This window comes from Pinus tabuliformis, chromosome 9 (genome assembly GCF_031772625.1).
Source record: "Pinus tabuliformis cultivar Carrire ecotype Pingquan chromosome 9, CPIR1, whole genome shotgun sequence".
Classification (NCBI taxonomy): domain Eukaryota; kingdom Viridiplantae; phylum Streptophyta; class Pinopsida; order Pinales; family Pinaceae; genus Pinus; species Pinus tabuliformis.
Window position 1 is genome coordinate 1595206220 of NC_142307.1, and position 22533 is coordinate 1595228752.

Here is a 22533-nt window from a genome sequence, read left to right on the forward strand (position 1 = left end):
TCGCTTGCACGGAAACATCAATTAAAAGGGAACAGAATCAAGTAAAATAGTTTTTTATTTTATTTTCAATATAAACTTTGATTTTAAAAGTGTGGAAATCATAATATGGTGTTGGAAATTTTAGCGGCGTTGTGAAGGGAGCTTACATAGCCTGAATGCCTACATTTGATCCCAAATCATATCCATGCCCCTCAACTCGAGAAATTGCTTCAGCAGCCGCAGATGAGGAAGAGATCTGGCCATGAGAAGCCTCTTGCTGATGTCCATTATGGAGTTGCCTTGGATGTTGTTGCAGTGGGGGACGGTGCCGAAGTCGGTGCGTCAGAGGTTCACAATGAAGCAGAGAACCATCTCTTCCTGATTAATAATCTGTTGCAGAAACTTAGGGCTCAATATTTCAATATGAAATCCCAGGCGGGAACGCATTTGAATTTTGAAATCTTTTGGTGCGGAGGTAGCATTAAATGCAATTAAGTTCATGTCTTATCCACGGCTTCCGGAGTCAGTTGTTGAGGTATAGGAAATCAGAAGGGATGAAGAGTTGTCGGAATATTGAAAGTATTAACGGAACTTATTAACAGAACGGGCAACTGAGACGGATGGGCCCCGCTAGCCACGTCAACAGGTTTGAGCAACCTGCAATCGAGATAAGCTCGGCGCAAAATCACTGGTGTTGAAACGCGGCGTACTCATAGTATCTCGAAGCGTCTGTGGTGTATTGATCATGATGAGTTAGCAGGCTAGAAGATCCGATGGAGTAGGAGGCAGAGCTTGATTTGGGGCATTTCCATCAAGCACAATCCATGCCATTCTCAATCCCCAGCTGGTGTGGACCTCCAAGTGACAATGACCAAACGCCTGCAAAGTTACGCAATAATTATCAAAATCAAATAGATATGATCAAAATAATAATTATTATCAAAATTAAATAGATATGATCAAAATAATATTATTTCTCAGATCAATATAATCTAGATATGATCAAAATAATATTATTTCTCAGATCAATATAACCATGATTGTTACCTGGGTTGTCTGCTCAGAATCGAATAGCCACCCAACCTCCACTAGGAACTCCAACGGTGTTTCTCTGGGGAGGATCCACCAGATTGAGGTGTTTAGGGTCAGCGCGTGGATTGTAGTTCCCCGTGCCCTGCCCAACTACCCCGTATCCTGGAGAACCACTTGTATGGTGGTGTTGAAGGAAACCACTTTGAGCGTCTTGTCGTTCAGAGTCTGCGTATTGTTGGGTGGAGTTGCCCGTGTAATTAAACGGAATAGGTGGATTGTCCGGGAAATTCAACTTGTAAACTCCTTTTCACTTCCAAAGTAGTGGGCTTGAAGAAGCGCAGTGGAAGGGAGAACGAAGGATATATTGTTAATGGAGCTGGCTGCGAATTTGGTTCCATTGGGACCTTGGCATTTTTTCCGCTTGGGACATGGATTCAATCCCAAACCAACCGTGAAGAAGAAGTGCTTATCAACGCTCTGAGGAACAGCTGCTGGAAACTGTGGTGTGACCAAGCCTCTTAGCTTCTGGCTAATCTTGGTAGCCAATGAGGTATCGTTTAGAGCTGGAAGCGCTGGCTTAAAGGTGAGAGCTGGAGAGGACGAATTTGAAACCTGCGCGTACTCTAAGATGCCGGCCGTAGTTGAGTTATCAAAGGTTCCACTACCTGTAACATAAGGCCGCGCCGCCATTAAAAATTTGGTGTTCAATGGCGGCGGAGTGGATTTAGCTTTCAAGAGCACGTTCGTGGTTTGGCCAGGAGAGATGAGAATTGCTTTCGTTTGGAAAGGCTTCACATACAGAGCGTCGATTTCCACCACGGTCATCGTGTGATTGGCGATTACAAAGAAGAGTTTATCATTGAGAGCAGCATTGATTATACGGAGAAGATATATTTTTCCCGGGATCACTTTTAGCTTGAATGTATCTGCGCCATGCGTCAATATGAATATATCACAATACACCAGAACTATGTCCATCGAGATATGATTAATGATTAGGATCTAATTGAAGGTCGAAGTTGATAACATACCTTTGGTGGAGCAGTTATAGAAGGGCCCAGGGAGGCCATTTATGGTATATGCGTCAGACACATTCGGCCCGCCACCATTTTGCATTGCTTCATTGATAACATTCTCCGTGTTTGCATCCCACCATTCTCCTGCAAATTCCAATTAATTCCGGAGGTAATTTATACATAATTAGACTGTAAATTCTGAACAACGCACGATTCTAATTACAACATGATTATGATGCAAGAATATTGGTGATTAATTAACTCTGTACCGAAGAGAATGGGTAATTCTCGGTGTGGTTTAGGGAATGGATAAGCAGCGTTTCTCTTCGGGTGGATTATAATAGGTCCATACAAGGTAGCACGCAACCAAGAAATGTGTGCATGCCACCACAGCGTTCCTCTCTGCCCTGTGATGGTGAAATTGTAAATGTAACTCTGTCCAGTTTGAATGGGGCACTGGGTCACGTACGCAGGACCATCCGCCCATGCAGATCTTCTGACGAATCCCTTGCCTGAGGTAGCAGATAATTAAAACGTAAATTATAAATTCGCCACAAAAAATATGATGCCCTGATATATCAGCCAGAGGAGAAAAACAGCTAAAGAAGTTCGCCAATGAATTATTAGACATACCAATGAATTGTAACATTGTCTTTCACATGATTTGTGACATTAACTACCACTCGATCTCCTTAGCGAGCAATTATTGCAGATCCTGGATATTGCCCATTCATGATTATCAGAGGTTTCGTATGGCAGAGGCGAGTTATATTCTTCAGCCGGATCTGGAAATATAATTAACAAATTAGACGAATTAATTCATCATCTTGCAGTGAAATCTCTATGAAAATTGGATCATAACTTCTCTAAATTTAATATTTAACTTATAATATCCGATCTAAGGTCTGCATATAACTCATAGTTATAAGGCATCCGGTTCTGCATATAATGGCAAAGTTAATCAGAAAGCACATTGATAAAATGTATATGACCCACATGGAAATGATAATGTCTCGGCTCCCCGAGAAACATAATGAGCTAAAAAGGAGAATGCCAAAAGTTGGAAGAGCACGCCTTTCCATATCTTTGAAGTGCGTATTGCCATGATATTCGACCCTCGTCCTAGCAGACAAGACACAAAAAATAATATTTTGTACTCTGTACAGAAAGAGAGTTCAGAGAATCTATACTCCTGCGGATACAGTATAACCAGTCTAAATGTTGATGCTGTAATCTGATATTTCTAGATTTGCTATTCTGTGTACTTAAATAGAAACAGAGAAAATTGGTTGTGACGTCTAGTTTTAGTTACGTTGCTAGTTGGTAAGATTTGTTAACGTTAATGGCTGCGTTAATTTCTTTTCTTCTTCATGATTACAGTATTGGTTGATAGTTAGGCTACCGGGCCCATTGAAGCCAAAAAAATATTGAGTGGCAACAAAGAAACCAGGTAAATTAGTGAAATCCATAATCTCCAAGAGTCAATATGCAGACAAAGACACCAACTTAACGATCCCCATCTATGTAAGCATGGTTTAATGGCCTGTGTCGGTGTACCAGTTGAAGCTCCCCATCGTTTAATTTCCTTCTTTATCCCTTTAATCCCAAGCAACCAACCCGGGGTTAACACAGTCGTCCTTAATTCTATTTTACGTAAACAGTTGACGATTTTGGGAGAGACGAATGGTTTTATCACAATTCTGTTGCGTATATCAGTGAACGGTATTAATTCATTCTTCCAAGTTCCATCTGTCCACCTGAATCTACTTCCTGCCGCACCTGATAACTGGATGAAGTTTACAGACGTCACTAAACAATCAATTTTGGAATAGTAAACAAAAAATATAATGGGATGCTGTTGTTAGCGAAAGCATATAAACAAGCTTGCAAGAGAAGAAAGGAAGCGAGCAGAATTGAGAAAGAATGAAAATTAATTAGGCTTAGTAAGTTAAGCTTAGTTGTACATGCAATAACTAAAGCTAACTAAAGCTAAGTGTGCTTTATCTTATGTTAATGTGTACATGTGCCACATGCAAGCAATAAGTTAACTCGAGCTAATCTAGCTGCATGTACACCAACACCCCCCTTAAGCATAACTTAGGTGAGTGTGATGCAAAATAAATGAGTCCCGGCAACACGGCCATTTTAGGTACCCATATACAATGCATAAAAAGGAGGAAAGAGGGAAACCCAGTGGGAAGAAAACCCCCCTCAAAATATAATGCAAAAGTAGAGAAAAGACAACTGCTAGGCAGTCGTGTCCTTCACCCCGAGATGATCTCGCAGGAATCGAAACTTCCGCTCAGTGAAAGTCTTGGTGAAGATGTCAGCAATCTGCTCGGAACTAGGACAGTACTGAAGATCGATGATCCCATCATGAATGAGTTCTCTAATGAAGTGCATGTGGATCTCGATGTGTTTGGTACGCTGCCGCTGCACTGGATCTCTGCAAAACTTTAGTGTACTTTGATTATCGCACCAGATGACAGTTGGATGATGGACACTAATCCCAAGCTCAGATAGGAAATGTTGTAGCCAAATTGCTTGAATAGTGGCATTGACTGCTCCTCTATACTCGGCCTCTGCTGATGATAAAGCAATGGCAGCCTGCTTCTTACTTGACCAACAAATTGGGCCGGATCCCAAACTAAGTACATAACCGAAAGTAGACTTGCGATCAATGGTGTCGCCAGCCCAGTCTGAATCTGTGAACCCGATGAGATTCAAAGAACAATTGGCTGCATAATGAATCCCATAGGTGATTGTCCCCTAGACATATCGAAGGATGCGCTTTGCAGCATTCCAGTGTAACTCATGTGGCTCCTGCATGTATCTGGAAACTGCTCCGACAGCATAGGAGAGATCAGGACGGGAGTGAGTGAGATAAAGAAGACTTCCCACAAGCTGGCGATACAATGTGCAATCAACCAATGGTGTGTCTTTGCCATTCTCAAGCTTTATCCCTGATAAGAAAGGTGTGGCTGCTGGCTTGCAGTCACTCATGTGAAATCGTGCCAAAAGATCTCTGGCGTATTTTGGTTGAGAAATGGTAATGCCAGAATCACACTGATGGATCTCTAGTCCAAGGAAGAAATTTAGCAAGCCCATGTCTGTCATAGAAAACCGCTTATGCAATGCAGTTTTGATGTTAATAATGACAGAATCTGAACTACCCGTTATCAAAAGATCATCTACGTAGAGTACTATGATCAACAAGGAGTCGATTTTCTTCAGAAAATAAACATTGGAATCAGATTTGCAGCGTACAAAATTTTGAGATAACAAATAAGAATCCATCTTTGCATACCATGCTCTAGGTGCCTGCTTGAGGCCATAGAGAGACTTCTTTAGTTTGCATACCAGAGATGAATTCTGCATGTATCCCGGTGGCTGCTCCATGTAGATTTCCTCCTCGAGATCACCATGAAGAAAGGCATTCTTCACATCCATATGATGCACCTCCCATCCTCTTGTTGCTGCAATGGAGAGAGCTAGCCGAATGGAATCCATTTTTGTCACTGGAGCAAAATTCTCATCATAGTCAACACCATGTACTTGCTGAAAACCTTTTGCTACCAATCGTGCCTTATATCGACTAACTTGGCCATTTGATGCTTTCTTGGTCCGGTAAACCCACTTGCATCTCACAAGTTTGCGATTTGAAGGTAGCAGAACCAAATCCAAACTCTGGTTCTCAATGAGAGAGTTATATTCATCATCCATGGCGGCTTCCCATTCAGGATGCCCATTTGCATCTGCATAAGTTTGTGGATCAGATCCATGCATCATATAAGCATGCATGGGCATGGATGGCTCCATAGCTAAGAGTGCTTGCAGATCTTCCTCAAACAGAGGGATAGAGGAAGGATCATCAAGGATATCATTCATGCTGCGCCATTTTTGTGTTGAAGGTGGTCGAGAATCTTCCGAACTACATGCAGAAGTATGATCTCGATGTTCAACAACTGGTGGTCTAACAGGGGTCACAGGAAAAGACTCATCTTCATCAGAATGCTGGTCTGAAGTTTCATCTGCATACTCATCAATGAGTGGTGATGAAAATTTGGTAACAAGTTCATCTACTGGTGCATGCGAAATATCTTCGTCAAACTTTACACTCCTTTCAATAAAGAGCTCTTCAGTGTGGATATCAAGCAATCTGTACCCTTTGACTTCATCAGAATATCCAACAAACATGCATGCTTTGCTTTGAGGCTCCAAAGCCTTTCTCTTCTCTGGAGGAATGCGGGCCCATGCTCGAGATCCAAAAATGCAGAAATGACTAACTTTAGGTTGCATGCCAGTCCAAGCCTCAAAAGGTGTTTTTCCAGTAACAAATTTATGAGGAGATCTGTTCTGGATGTATGAGGCACAATTAATAGCTTCGGCCCACAATTTTGACGAAAGAGATCTTGCATGCAACATGCAATTAGCCATCTCTTTCAAAGATGGATTTTTCCTTTCAGCCATGCCATTTTGTTGTGGAGTGTAAGGAACTGTATGCTGCAACTGTATGCCTGCTTCATCACAAAGATTCTTGATATCTTTGTTGACATATTCCATCCCATTATCTGTGCAGAGTATTTTGATGCGTTTTCCAGACTGATTTTCCGCATGCACTTTGAAAATCTTTAGATGTTGAAAAACTTCAGACTTGAGTTTCAAGAAGTAAACCCAAGTGAATCTCGTGTAATCATCTATAAATGACAACACATATCTTGCTTTGCTCATTGAAAGCACCGGAAATGGACCCATGAGATCACTGTGTACAAGTTCCAAAGGTGAAGAGGCTCTCCATGCATGCCCCTTCTCGAATTTTTCTTGTGGATGCTTTCCAAGAGCACATCCATTACAAACACCATCTGAAAATTCAATGGTTGGCAATCCTTTGACCATCCCTTGCTTACTAAGCTGTTGCATATATCTGAAATTCAAGTGCCCAAATCTCTCGTGCCAAATCCTGCTTTCTTCATTTGCATGCGTAAGTAGCAAAATAGAATCTGATTGAGGAACAAAATCAGAAAATGTATACAGACGAGATTGATCATTTACCTTGCTAGATGCAATCTTCAAATTGGTTTGCATGTCATAAATGCTCACGGAATCTGGGGTAAATTCCACTTTCCTTCCACTGCCTGTGTGTGTCATCTGATACACTGAGAGAACATTCACAGAAAGCATTGGAATATGCAAGACATTTTCAAAACTTCCATCTTCGAATTTCACTCTTCCTTGTCCAGTTGCTGCAACTGCAGAATTATCCCCCATGAGAATGGGAGGACCTGAGTATGCATGTAGAGAAGAAAAGGATTCCTTTGAAGAAGCCATATGATGTGAAGCTCCTGAATCGATGATCCATTCTTGTGGTGCAGAATGAAGAGCAATCAAAGCATGCCCGTTACCTCTTGGATCTGGTGCTTTTTCTCCAGACTTCTTAGCATTCTCAGGAATGTGGTCTCCAAGATTGTGTTGCTGGAGTGTCTGCGCCATAAGATCTATAGTATTCTTCATGCATGCAGATTCAGGATGAAAACCACGGTGGCAATAATTGCACATTGATTGCCCTTTCGTTCCTTTCCTTTCCTTTGAGCCAAATGATCCATCAGGGGGTTTGGGATGTCCTCCCTTTCTTGGATCAGGATCCTTCTTCCCTTTTCCTTTCTGATGGTCTTTGGAATTTGCCTTTCCTTTTGCATGCACAGTAAGTGCATGTGCTTTGGAATTTTTATATTTTGATGAGCTTATCTTGCTCATGCATCAAAGACTGAATAAAAGAATCCAGTGAGGGCATCTTCCAAGCTGCATCAGTTGCAGATCTGACTGTGTGGAATGTAGAGACAAATACTGCATACTCTGGACCAAGTTTTGATAAAATGGAAAGAATCAACTGATTTTCTTGCTTGGATTTGTCGATTCCGCATCCTTTCAGCTGAACCGACAAGGTTTTATACCTTGTGAAAAAATCTTGAATGTTCTCAAAGTTTCTCGGATCTAATGAGTTTAACTCATTTTCGAGAATGTGACCTTGCATTTCATCCTGTTTTCCAAACAATCCTTCCAAGCTTTTCCATACTTCATTTGGAGTTGAACATGATTCAACATGAAATAGCAGTTCCGGAGAAATAGATAAACATAGGATGTTGAAGGCCTCGTCCATGAGATTGAAATATCTTGTTTTCTCCATTGCCGATGTTGGTTCAACTTCCGTTTCCATGGTTATTCGAAATAAGCCTCTACTTCTGAGATGAAGTTGAATCTTTGGCTTCCATTCGAAATAATTATATGGAGTGAGAATTGCCGATTGTGGAAACTCCAATTTAGACTCCATTCTTTGTTGTTGCTTCAATCTTCTGAACCTGCAAATAAAATTGTTTGTGCACTGATTACAAATCCCTGTGCTCTGATACCATGTAAGATTTTTGAGATACACAGATCTAGATCTGCAAAACAATAAACAAGCTTGCAAGAGAAGGAAGGAAGCGAGCAAGAATTGAGAAAAGAATGAAAATTAATTCTACAATATTAGTTTTAGAATAAATACATAAAAGCAACTAAGTTAAGCTTAGTTGTACATGCAATAACTAAAGCTAACTAAAGATAAGTGTGCTTTATCTTATGTTAATGTGTACATGTGCCACATGCAAGCAATAAGTTAACTGGAGCTAATCTAGGGGCATGTACACCAACACAGCTAGTCTAAGTGCATGTACACCAACAACTGGAGCTAATCTAGGTGCATGTACACCAACAATAACACACCAGCCATATCAAGGGAGTAGTGGTGAAGCTTAGATTTGGTTTATTAACTAGTAAACTAGTGGATAAATGCGTTTATTCATTGGTCATCACAATCATCGACAAAAAAGTTCAACGAGTTGCACAAAGTAAATGAGAATTCTTTATTTTAATCAAAAGCACAACTACTCACGGGCACTCAACTTGATGACTTTCCTTTCGGTGAATATAGGGGAGGGAGGCCAATAGTTGCGTGGCTCCCTACGTGGACACAAAGCGAAACCTTTATGGGCGAATAAGTTGTATTATAGGATGTCATCTGGCTTGCCCACTTGTTTCACGTCATGTAACCCACTTCGGGTATAATGAAGGGTTTTAGTTCTTGGCTGGCATGATGTTGTTGCAGGTTTCTATGTCTTCGAACTTGGTTCAAAGTTAGAGGGAATTTTGTTCCATTTGACTCGCTCGCTCGACCTTTTTTGATCTTACACTAGACACAATGGTTGGTTTGCTACAACAGGCATTTGGAGGTTGGCGTCGCCGTTCTTTGGTAGGTTTCTTCGTTCTGCCAACTATAACTACAATGTGTTTGTCAACATATCAATTTGCTCGGTATTCACACCATTCTATGGATTCTGTGGCTTTTATGGCTTCTGTGGATTTAAGGTTTTTCGGTGGTTTCTGTGGCTGCCAAAATTGGTGGCTTATGTCACTTAGGTTGAGATAAATTTTGGGGATTTTCCACTAGTTAAAGGGTTTTATGGGATATTTGGGATTTGGGGGTTTTCTGTGACTTCTATGGGTAATTCCGTGGCTTTTGTGACTTGTGTGGATTTAGTGTTTTCCTATGGCTTCTGTGGCTTTTGTGGCTTAGGGTGAGGTAAAATTTGGGGGTTTTCCACTCGTTAAAGGGTTTTATGGGGTATTTGAGATTTGGGGATTTTTTTATGGCTTTTGTGGGTGTTTTTGTAGCTTTTGGGCTTCTGTGGCTGCGAGAATTGGTGTCTTCTGTGGCTTAGGTCGAGATAAAATTTGGGGGTTTTTGAATTAAAATTAAAATTTGAGGCTTCCAACATTGATTTCTAATGTGAGTCTATCTTTTGGGATGTAAATTAATTTTGTATATCACGCCAAAGCACTATTTTCTATTTCTGATGTAAGCCTTTTATTTATGATGCCAACCTTTGATTTCTGAATTTTGTATTTCATGATATGAAATGATCCCCTGTAGGAATTGATTTTTTTTTTTAAATGGCCAATAATTTGATTTTCTACATTGAAAAGGGTTTGTAACTTGAATGATTGTTACAAAGGGCTATGATATAAATCTAATATAAAGGTGTAATTGTTAGGTCCTATAAATTGTGAGTGGAATAGACGTTGGTATTCTATACACTTCTTTGTGATGATTGCATACTAAGAAGTTCAAATGGAGATATCTTTGTGCTTTTTTCCTTGTTTTCAGTTGTCATATATTTTGAGACCTTCACCATGTGCCATATATTATGACACTGTTATGTTGCTTCATCAATGATAACCTTGACTGGTAGTGAACCTCCTTCACCCTCTTCAGTTATATTTAGCACACCCTCCTATAATAATAGAGCTTTCATCAGCTTTCTTATTCAATTTTCTATATTTTTACTGGAAATAAAAATATACAAATTGAGTTCTTACGTGTATAGTTTTGTCTATGATTTGGGTAATGTTGTGCTATTCAGCAACCCCCCCATTTATTAGTTTAATGGTTAATATTCTATTATAAATGGGGACCCTTTATAAAAAACCCTCCAAGAAAAATTTAGCGCTTAGGCTCTTTTTTTTGAACTTTTAGAAATAAATCAAAATATCGAGTCAAAACCCTCTTAGACTAGCAATTCTTGCCTTTTCGCATACTGTTGGACCAAGTGCGTTGAAGAGTTAATTAACAAACAAAATCTGTGAATTGCAATAGAATGAATCACCACATTTAACTTAGACATCATTAGACTTTTCATTCAAAACTAAGACTTAAGGCATTTCCTATAAAATGAAGCACTTATTGTAATCACATATCGGAATCACAAAGGACATAACTCACAAAGAATGTCGTAACATGTGAGATGCGATATTGCGATAGAATGAGTCAACCTTATCGCATCACGTCAATTTACTTAAAATTCCAATCTTATGAACTGCGCGAGCTTGCGAAGTGCGATAAAACCCGGACCCGATAGAAGCAAATGTTATAAATTGTAAGTTAAGTCCGAAACATAGTGAAAAGCACTTTATGAAATAATTACTCATTTGGGAAAACTACGCTCTAAAAAATACATAATATGCCACTTATCTCACATCTCGCATCTCACAGAATATTAAAAAACTCTAGGAAAGTGCACAACGAAAATTGCGATAGTACGATTTGCGATATTGCGATAATCTTATCGCAATCACAAAATCGGCATTCTGACAGTTCAAACTCGCCACCTTAAAGTTGTTTCTTCTCGTTTGCAATGCGGTAGTATAATGAGTAATAAAGGCAACAATAAGAATCCTTATTGGCCATTTAATAATTTCAATGACATTTATGTTAGAGAGCGGCTCGACGTGATACGATATCTTTTCATCTTTGTTTTGAATAAGAGCTCCTATATTGTCACCATTTTTAGGTTAACTGTATCATTTATTCTTATTGTCATTCTCACTTGTGTTTATCCGATAACTTTTATTTTGCTCCATTTCAGGAAAACTCTACAGATAACATTGTTAGAAACAATGGTGAAGAAGGGAAAGGCAACTCCATCTGAGAGATCAGAAATGGTGTTGCTTTTCTCTGATACCACATGCAGCAAGGACGGAGGAACTTCGATATAGGAGGCCATGTACACCTTGTTAGAAGAAGAGCAGCCCAGGCCACTGCTAACAAAGGCCATGTTAGACGCTCAGGAGTCATCTGATGCCTCCTATTTCAAAAGAGCATGTTCATTCCTACACCGAATAGCTGTGAGACCAAAAATAATACCATACACAGATATGGTCAAATGGGTAATTGATGAGGTAGACATCACAAAAAAATCTTCAAGAATCACAGGAAAGAGGTCATGGGATCTTTCTCAGTGGACAACCTATGACTGATGTACCAGTTCCTAGAGCCACAAAATCTATACATCAAACAGTTCCTTGAGAAATTCGTTAAAGAAAATGAGGACCTGTCAGATGTCACACAGACCTGGAAATCAAGCGAAGGCAAGCTCAAATGGGATAAAACTGGTATGTACTCAACGACATCCATTTCTTCCCCTCATAGTTTCGTAGTAGCAATGATATGTAGGTTATTCGGTAGACCCGATAGCACCAATTTTTCCATGGAATGGCTCCCATTAATAGATGCAGAAGTGAATGCAACAATTATGAACTAGGCTAAAATTTTATCAGACAAATTAGCAAAGGCCATTATAGAATATAGAAGGAAAAGAAGTTATTCTTTAATGATTTTTCCCCTTTCTTCATGAGTGCTTTTGTTATGGATACAATCTATTTTTGTTCTCAATTTCCCAATATGGGATGGAAGTAGAATGTACAGAACCCACTTCCCATCCATATATACTATAATATTTTGTGGGAATCTCAATTCCACCACCATTTTTTAAAATTTGTCAATGGGTTATGTTACCCATTCATAGAGAAGTGTACGATAGAACCACCCCTAGGTTTTCTAAAGAGGCCAAAGTAGATATCTTGCTAGTAGCCAAATGGTTTGGGGAAGAAACATTCACTTACATCAGAGTTTTTGGGAGTATTGCTTCACCGCATGACCTCCCATATTATGTCCCTGACAAAATAATGGCCAGAGAAATAGCCTACCAAATAGCAGGGGAAGGCGGATTAAATAGAGGGCTGAAAGAGAAGAAGAATGCCATTTGGCCTACATCCCCAGTACAATGTGGTGTTTTTGCACTACATGATTATGGACATGCATTAAAAGAAGCAGGGATTATTAAGTCTCTGAAATTAGCTACAGTTCTAAGAATGCAGTACGACCCAAATGTCACTATTAAGGAATTTACTACTATGGTAAATGTAAAACAGTTCACACATGAAGAGGGCGCCTTGGATGACCTCTTCCTACAGGAAAAAACATTTTCACAAGTTTGCATATGGCATCACTAATTTTGAGCCCGAAAGATGTTAAGGCTTTTCATGTGTACAGGAAAATGAGATTATTAAAGGTCCCATTGGACCTACTGCAGATTGAACTAATAAGGGAGCCAACTCCCAGCATAAGCTTGGAGAGTAGCTCCAAAAAAACTCTGAAGAAGAAACCCAAGAGAGATCTACGCATGAGTCAGAGCACTCAGAGCGGTAGTCTCAAAATGGGGGAGGAAGCACAAATAAAGATTCTGAAAAAGACACAGCTGGAACTGTAGAGGAGACGACCAAGCAAGCCTCAACAAAGAAACAAGCAGCGGTTGCCTCTACTTCAACTCAGTCGGGTAAAACTCTAATTATTGACCTGGAAGAAGAATAGGAACAATTCAACAAAAATCTCCACACAGATACATTCTATATCCTAGATGTATTCTATAGTCATACCCACAAAGCTGTAGTCAAGAGACAAAGGAAGAAAAGAAAACTGGACGTTGTGGCTATTACGACTCTGGAAAATGAACCAATGGACATCGTATGGAAGGACTTGCCTATCGACCCATCTGAGAATCTCATGAAGCTATTGCAATTCGTGGGAGCCTATGCCACAACAACTATTGACAAGGAAACATAGGTCCAAATGCTACTCAAGGAAAATGAACAGAGAATTTTGTTGCTAGAACAACAATTAGCCCAAGAAAAATCCAATCAGCAAGCAAAATTACAAGTAGCCCAACTCCAAAAGGAATTCAAACAGATGAGAATACAACATCAAGCCAACTTAGCAGAAAAGGATTCGCAGATACAAGCCATGATAGATAAATTTAAAGATAATCCACAAATCGACGAATTCATCAAGGAATCACTCAGCCTTAATTCGTTACTAATGCAGCAAAAATAAGTATTTTTCCAGAAAATCTCGCAAATAAATCCTTATTGCAAGACCAATGATAAATTAACAAACCAAGTTATTGATATGAGGTTTGAGTATGACGAAATCCACAAAAGAGTTTCTGAATTTATCACCTGGCAAGAATCAAAGGATGGGACAAGGTTGACCTACCAAAGTTGGAAGAGTCTCATAAAGATATTTTGTTCATGGATTGGGATTCTCGGTTGAAACAGATGGAAAGGGCAACAACGATAGCAGTAACAACAACAAACAACATAATAGAAGCCATTAACGAAAATCTTCATGGCACCAATCTTGTCAAGGAGTGTGTACCAGGGTTTCTTCCGAATGTTAAACAACTAGAGCAGCAGTGGAAACAGGCAACGCGGGAAAAGGAGGAGGCAATCAAACAGTTAAACAGGCTGAATTGGGAAGCATACTAACAATTTCTAATGAAACCACACAGCCAATGGATGACTCTAAGATGTTTAACAACCTCTACACAAAAGATGGTGCCAGCAATGACAGATGCCATTTTTGTTGGGCAATTAAAATCTGCGATCATCCAACTGTCTCAACTCAAGCCCATGAATGATATTTGCGACCTTATAGATCAAGCTCAAAGGATTTAGTCACTAATTTATTTTTCTTTTAGTTTTATTTTTGCATATTCTAAGAAAGGTTGTTTGAAACCTCCTTAACTATTTTGTAATAATCTATTTTAAGACATATAGTTTAGTATTTAAACCCCTCTCATGAATTTAGAGAGGAGTCCAGAAATTTTATCAAAAACACCTTTCAAGACATTACACTTCTGTACTTTTGAGGAGGTTTTGATGAAATGAATGGAACATGATCTATTATATTTTAAATATCTAACATGTTCTACTGAAATTCACTTTTTTACTCTTAGAATGTGTTGGATTGATTGAAATTGGGTCAATATTGTTGAAGCACATGAGCATGACTTATCATATATCGTACTTTTATCTTATGATCATGTTTTATTTATGTATTAAGCAATAATTCTTTTTTCAATTGTTTTATGTAAGAAAGTTTAATTATAGTTTTACCATTATTGCACTTCTGTATGATGTTAGCTCTGATTCCATTTTGAATACATGAACGATTTTCTTTGCGATATATTTTTCTCAATTGTTTTGTCTAACTATTTATCCAAAACGATTATTGTTAAACAATTTATTTTCTTGTTGCAGTTGAATGATCTTTATTACCAATTATGTAAGACATCATTGTAGATCACATATTGTATTTGATTCTCGGGTATACTTATAGTTAGATAACATTAAATTAGGATATATGCATGTGTTTAGAAGTTAGATTAGATTACACTTAGCTTAATAATTTCCTGTTACATCATATATCATCCCACCAACACTATCAAATATTTTCTGGGAAATTGGTCCCATTATCCCCAGTCGGAGCCACTATACCAAACGGAAAAGGAGTTGCTTTCAAGGTCTAGACCGGGTGGTTTTCCCCCATGTTGTCACAACAATTTTCGAGGCTTCAACATTTTGGTGCTAGAAGGAGGTCCTAACTATGAATGGCAAGCAAATCTAAATCAGTAATCCATTCTAAGAGTAAAACCCCCTCACCATCACCTCCAACTTCTCGGTCGCATTCTAAATCCCCAAATCCTAGGTGAGAAGTTGTAAAGGAATCCTTAGAATCCACTACTATGATCCCAAAGAAATCAGATCAATATTCTTCTATAGAAACTCCTGAAGTGCAGTCTTTAATCCATAAACTGTAGGGGATTTCTTTATCTCAAGAAGAATCTGAGTTATCCCAAGCTAGTGTTTCTTCTCAGTTTCCTTCCTCTCAAAGGTTAACTAGATCACAGAGTGAAAAATTTGGGATCCCCCCATTTGAATTCCCTCTACCAAACCGAAGGAAAACTAAGAAAACACACTTTGAAGCTCATAGTGAGGTTCTCTCATCATCACCTGAAACACCCTCATTCATTCCATCCACTTCATCACAAAATCAATCATCCACCTCACAACTCCATATCGTGATTTACACTAGTACTAGAGCACAAGCCTCCTCTACCCAATCACCTTCAACTACTGGAACATCTTCCTCTACACAGATACCCACGATGGATTAAAGACCATGGACCAATCTAGGAGTTTTTTGAATGGTAGGACCATTACACCCACTACCTGTGCATCCAATGAAATGGTTTCCAAAATTTAACCCTGATGATGGTCTGCCTGCCAAAGAACACATAAAAAAATTTATGTTGTCCATAAATCTGAATGCAATGGTAGAAGAAGATGCAGTTGTAAGATTATTCCATTATACTTTACAAGGACCAGCAGGATCATGGTATTTTTCATTACCATCTAGTTCCATTAATAGTTGGGATACCTTTCAAGAGCAGTTCCTAACTAAGTTTGGAGATGATTGATTGACAAATACTCTTCTCAATGATCTCTCCAACTTGAAAGCTGAACTTAGAGAACCAATTAAGGACTTCAATTCACGTTTTAATAAGTTATTTAATAATATCCCAACAACATCCAAGCCTAGTGATGAATTCCAAAATGAATGGTGCATTTCTACTCTTCCCTCAAACACAACTATTTTTGTCAATAGCAATGTGTGGTGAAGTAAAATTATAAGTGCAGACACGAACGAATTCCTCTAGCCCGATAATGGGTCTAGCCACAACAGATACATTCTATGGAAGATTTCCTTAGGTTAGAATCAATCAAGAGGGCCTACCTCTTGGTCACTTATCCTACTTGATGATGTCCTCGCTTGCTTGCTCCATCAATCTCTTGCTTTTTTCTTCAAGCTCCTGTAACAAGTAAACAACAACAACATACAAACATAATAATAGACAAATTTCAATTCAACCTACTTAACAAGTCCAGAAACATTCAGACATGAAAATGTAATATTACAAAACATGTAGGAAATCAATCGATAGTTGCATATATTAATATCAAATAGAGATTACAACCATTCGTCTTGACGTTGCAGTCCTCCTCTGATAAGACCAGGTTCCCACACACTTCTGCTAGCATTCCACGATGGCTTCAAACAACAATAGTTTTAAAAATCTTCCCTTTAGGCTTCACTCCAAACAAAACACACTTCTCCCTCACGCAACTAGATAGCTACAACTAGTAATAGCTTGCTTGTTTACTCCAAACCAAAATAGCATCAACACTCAACCAAAAACTATGACTACCACTCAGCCAAAACTATCAACTGTGACTAGGACTAGTTTGTTCTTGGGAAGAAGGGAGGTTTATATAGGAAATATGGATGGGAGATGGATCATCTTCTCATGGGAGAAGGACTTATCCCTTGACGTAGTTCCATCATTATAGGGGAAAGGAGCCCAAACTATCATCCTCGACCCCATTCGGCCAAACCATTTACCAGACTTCCGTTACGGAGCTTCTAGAGCTGGAAGCTTCGGCTTTAATTTAAAAAACTTTCCATAACAGGACCGACATGACTAGAACATAGCTCAGTCACTCCGGTCAGTGTGAGGAGTAGTGCTAACCTCTGCACATCGGCACAGGGGAGACAAAGGCCATTAGCTCCGGTCTTGTAAACTAGGAAAACAAAAGTTTTAGGGGAAATGGTGCAAAAGGGAATTGATTTGCTCATGAAGAGGGACACAATGGGAGTTTCTTCATGAAGGCAAAGTATGCGGGGTTCACTGTAGAAGTACTCCAGGATCAAGGAACAGGGAGTAAAGGGACAGTGACAAAATGTCGTGTAACAGATGACCCCTAAAGCGTGAAGGCCGAACTGGAGTGAGGGATGAAATGATTTATAAATCAGTGCGAGGAACTGGTCTGCCATCAGAAAACCTGCAAATAAGTACAGATATATATACATAAACTGAGATCTCTGTCAAATGATACATGAATCATGGCATGGATGCAGCCATCCAGAGAATGATCATGTAAATGGATCCAGGTATGGGTGCAGCCATTCGTCAAAGAGGATCATAATGAAACCAAGGTATGGTCGTAGCCATCCAATAATGAGAAGGATCACATATGATAACTCTTGGTCTGGTCGTAGCCAACCATCTGAAAGAGACATGAATATCAACATAATCATGTCACACCACTTCGCAACCCGAATTTTTGTGATCTGAGTCCAGGGTCTTGCACTCCAACATGACCCGATCAAAGTATAGATCCTAGCATGTGAATGGATGTGTTGACGTCAAACATGATAGAAAGTCGTTTGATTACCAATCAATGATGTAAACTGTTAACAAGTGTGAGAGAAACCACCAATAATGAAAATGGTCCTCAAGGTACTATCAACACAATTCATGGAATGTGAATATAGGAACTGAATTTGAACACCCGTGAAATCACTCGATCGAAAGCCAATGATGTGAACTTTTTGTTGAGTGCAAAGAACTTGCCATTAGGGCATGCAAGCTCTAAGGTACTGGAAGGGAGTCTCTCGGTCAACTTCCCGGATAATGAGTTGAAGTCGACGGAAAGCGACCGTGTCGAAGGAGGGCCATAATGAATCCCACATCATCGACATGAGATGAGAGGATGCAAAATGATTTTGGATGATACAGAGAATCAGAGGTAAGTGTAACTGCAAAAGGAAAACTCTTGAACATATCAGCGACACAACTGGAATTTGGCAGCATTTGGATCCATGGGATCAGTGCTTATGATGATGTGGCAGAGATCAAATGGAAGAGAAAAATGAACGGCCCAAACCTAGGAAGGTAAAAAATATAGAGGAGGATGTCCCAACCCGACATGAAGCAAAGAGTTTCATGTTCAAGAGTGAGTTGCTGACACGACTGAAAGATTTCCAAATTTCCCCCCTACCATTTCTGGCGAGTTTCCCAATTATTTTTTAATCGCAATCTTGAAGGGATAGCATATGCTTGCACTGTAAGTTCATCCTTAGGACGAATCCAACCTAGTAAGTTTAACGAGTCCTAGGAAGGGGAAGCTCATGTTCGTCATAGTGACAAATCTAATGTCGTTTAATAGTTTAACGAGTCTGACAAAGGTGTAACTTGGTATCTTTTTCATGTTTAGAGAGTTTGAAAAAGACACGTAAAAAAAACTCCACATGGTCCCTTTTTCGTACATTTGTGTCTCTCAAGCTCGAAAAGGTAGAAAACAAAACTTGAGAGAACCGCTTGACCATTTCATTCAAGGAGTACCTTTTTCATAAATAGTACATCCCAACTTAAAAAGGGGTAAACTTGTACTGGGTGCACGATGTTTCACATTCGTTAATGAGTTGGAAACGACAAGGGCTCGACCATCTTTTCGCTTTTAAAGGGTCGGAAAAGAGCTTAAAATCAGACCTCCCATTTTATTCTCTTTTACGAGTCAAAAGGGAAAAATACTTGGTAATATTTTCATATGAGTTTTATGAGTCGAGAAAAGAGCTGAAACGTGACTCATCCTGGAGGAATGAGTTGTATAAAGGGTAGCAACTGGTTCTGGCAATGGTGGATCTGCTCAAAACATGTAATGGTCAAGAGGTTGGCTAATAAAACCACTCATCGCTGTGGTACCTCAGGAAAGGAAAAACAACCAAGTGAAAGCATATGATTGGCCAAAGAGATGGTGGCGATGGAATGAAACAACCAAGGCTCATCTAACAGAAAGCAGTTGATAAAAAAGGAAATCACAAGATATAAATTGGGAATGGGTTCATTTTTACACAAGCTTGAACCATGGAGAACTCCGCTTGGATTTAGTTTCATGTTTACACAAGCTTGAAACAAAAAACTATGCTTGAATAAGTTTGCATGCCCCCAGCATAATGACATAATCGAGGTACATTCCCCCCAAGCTTCATTTCATTCAACTAGATGAATGGAATGAAGGTTCACTTTCGAGATCTAGGAAAGACTCGACTGGGATTTTACGAGATCTTAAGCAAAGAATCGATTTGGAAAAGGGAGTTGCTTCATTTTTTAACGAGGTTGAGACAGTAAAAGAACTATCCTCAAGACCCTTGTTTCATTTTTTAACGAGGTTGACACAGGAAAATAACAATCCTCGGACCCTTGTTTCATTTTTTAACGAGCTTGACACAAGACAAAGAACTATGCTCACATCTTGATTCATTTTTTAACGAGGTCGACACAAGACCAGGAACTATCCTCATGACTCCTTGATTAATTTTTTAACGAGGTTGACACAAGACCAGGAACTATCCTCATGACTCCTGTTTATGAACCATACAAGAGCATGGCTCCCAAGAGGTCTTCATTAGACGGAAGAACCAAGCTCTGTGAGGAATACATGTCATTTGGTACCAAAGACAGATCAGGTTCCAATGCCCTCAATACATAATGTACTATACCATCTGTGTGATCATCAGCAGACGTGGAGATGGAACGGGTAGTCACATAATTGAACTGTGGCAGGGAAGGTACTTCTTGCAAACAAGAGCCAATAGGGGATGATGGTTGCAAAGGAGGTGCTTGGTGACTAATGAATTACAATTGATCAAAAGTCACAATTCTCCCTTCGTGTGGAAAACAAACCACATGGAAAAGCAAAGAAACAAGAGCTCCCATGGTATAAACATAGTTGCGTCCAAGGAGAATATTGAAATCTAAGGGACCTTGGACTACCATCACGTCTATATAGACGGTCTTTCCCCTCAAAGTAATAGTGAACTTCGGAAGGATCCCTAAGGGTTGACTAATTCCTCCGTTGAAAGCCAACATATTCTGGGTGACAGGCACAAGCTGTGGGGAACCGAAAGCTTTCCAAGTAGTGGAAGACATGATGATAACATACGCACCTTCATCTAATATAGTGCCATGTACTACCATAATATAGGCTTTTATTGTGATCTAGAAAGGCACATAATATGGGAGGCAGAAAGCAATCAATGGACCCCAATCGAAAGAAACGATATAACTACTTGGTGGGGGCATCATATGATTGCCCCCATGTTGTACAAGAATAGGAGAAGGACTCTCTTGAATAACTGGGGTGGAAGGGTCACTCTTCGATTCATAAGAATCTGAGGAGACAAGAAGAACATGAGCAAGATGATCACCACTCTCTTCCGAAATAGAGTGATCAACTGAAGGCGGAGACAAGTCGACACTATTTTCGACCAATGTTTGGTTGCGAATAGACACAAGAGATTCTCGCTCAGGAAGACCAGGATGGGAAAGAGATGAACCTAAGTCAATATCTTAACTAACCGAGAGAGGGTCAGAAGAAAGCCTCTGATAACCAACAAGAAGTTGGGGTTGAGAAGCTGCAAGGCTTTTCAAAACTTTGGAAGCTTTATCCATAAAAGGACAAAGGTGAAGAAGATTCTCTCCTTCACATAACCTACAGGGGAATCTATTCTCCCCTTTCTTCTTACCATCACTAACTGAGGGTGCAACATTGACATGATCTCCAGAGGTCGATGGGGATGGTCTATCCATATTTTGAGACCATACCTCTAAGACTCTGGGGATTCCAGGACAGTATCGAAGGAGATGGTCACCCTTACACAACCTGCAAGGGAATTTTACCTTCCGCAAAGAATCAGAAGGTTTATTGATGGGGGGTGCATTTGGAGTAATAGCTGCATGGTTGACCTCTTGCTTATTTGAATTATTATTATTATTATTCTTCTTCTTCTTCTTCTTCTTCTTCTTAGCCTCGTGGTTACTAGATTATAAACTTTCACCAAGAGAAGTAGAAGAAGAGGGTGAAGAAACAAGGGAAGAAGGGGAGAGGTCAACCTCAGAATCATCGTGATGTGATTCGAATGAAGGAGATGTTTGGACAGGAGTCGGGACACTCGGGATCACCGACGTCGAAAACAACCAGACAGGTAGACCAATGGTTAACCCAGGAAGGGACAACATCACCATATAAGGAGAACTAGTGTTTCCAAAAGAAGGAAAAGAACAAGGATTCCCATCCAAGGGGAATCCTTAACCGACAGACTCTAGGAATGTTGCCATTGGAATCGAATTTTAAAGAAACACTAAGGAAGATAACTTTAACCAGGAATATTTCGTGGGAAGTTAATTTTAAGATACTGAAACAAAACTTTGCCTTTTCATATTTTAAGAGTCAAGAAAAGGACGAAAGGTGACTCTTTCGCTTTTGGAATTAACGAGATTGAAAGGACAAGTGCTCGAATGATCTTTTAATTTTAATGAGTAAAAAAGATCAAATGACTGCTTAGGGTACTCTAGGCATAAAGGATTACCAAGTAACCGTGAACTACAGAATACTTCCCGGCGAACTGAGAAGTACGGGCAAGAAATCTCCCCGAATGCTGTGTTCGGTGTATCACGTTCACAAGACGGCAGACTCGGCTTCCAACAAATAAAGGATTTCAAACCTAGTGGGGCATCCCTTTATATACACGACGGTACGGGGAGCACAAGTCCGTACTAGCACTATTTAATGGTGAAATGAACGTCAGCTGCTAGGTTTAAAGACACCGAAACATGTCTCTAGCCTAGACCACTAAATGTGAGCGTTAAGTTTCCATGCTTCCTTACATTAATTCAATAAATTTTAACGGTTGATCCTGAATTAGGTTTCAATTACAATGCCCTACTGTTGTCATCTGACAAAACTCCTACATGCAGCTATATGAGAAAAGAGATCTTTTTCTTCGATGAAATTTATCACTAATTGAGAGATAGAGAACACAAAATTAATGCAACAATCGAAGAATGAAATCTTTCACTAATATATGTCCTAAATGCACTTAATCTTCCCTTAA

The 22533-nt window shown here is 39.5% G+C and overlaps 1 pseudogene; it reads right to left on the reverse strand.

Moving 5' to 3' along the window:
• Positions 1 to 732: 732 nt before the first annotated feature.
• LOC149154837 (laccase-17-like) lies at positions 733 to 3132 on the reverse strand (annotated as a pseudogene).
• Between the last annotated feature and the right edge of the window lie 19401 nt (positions 3133 to 22533).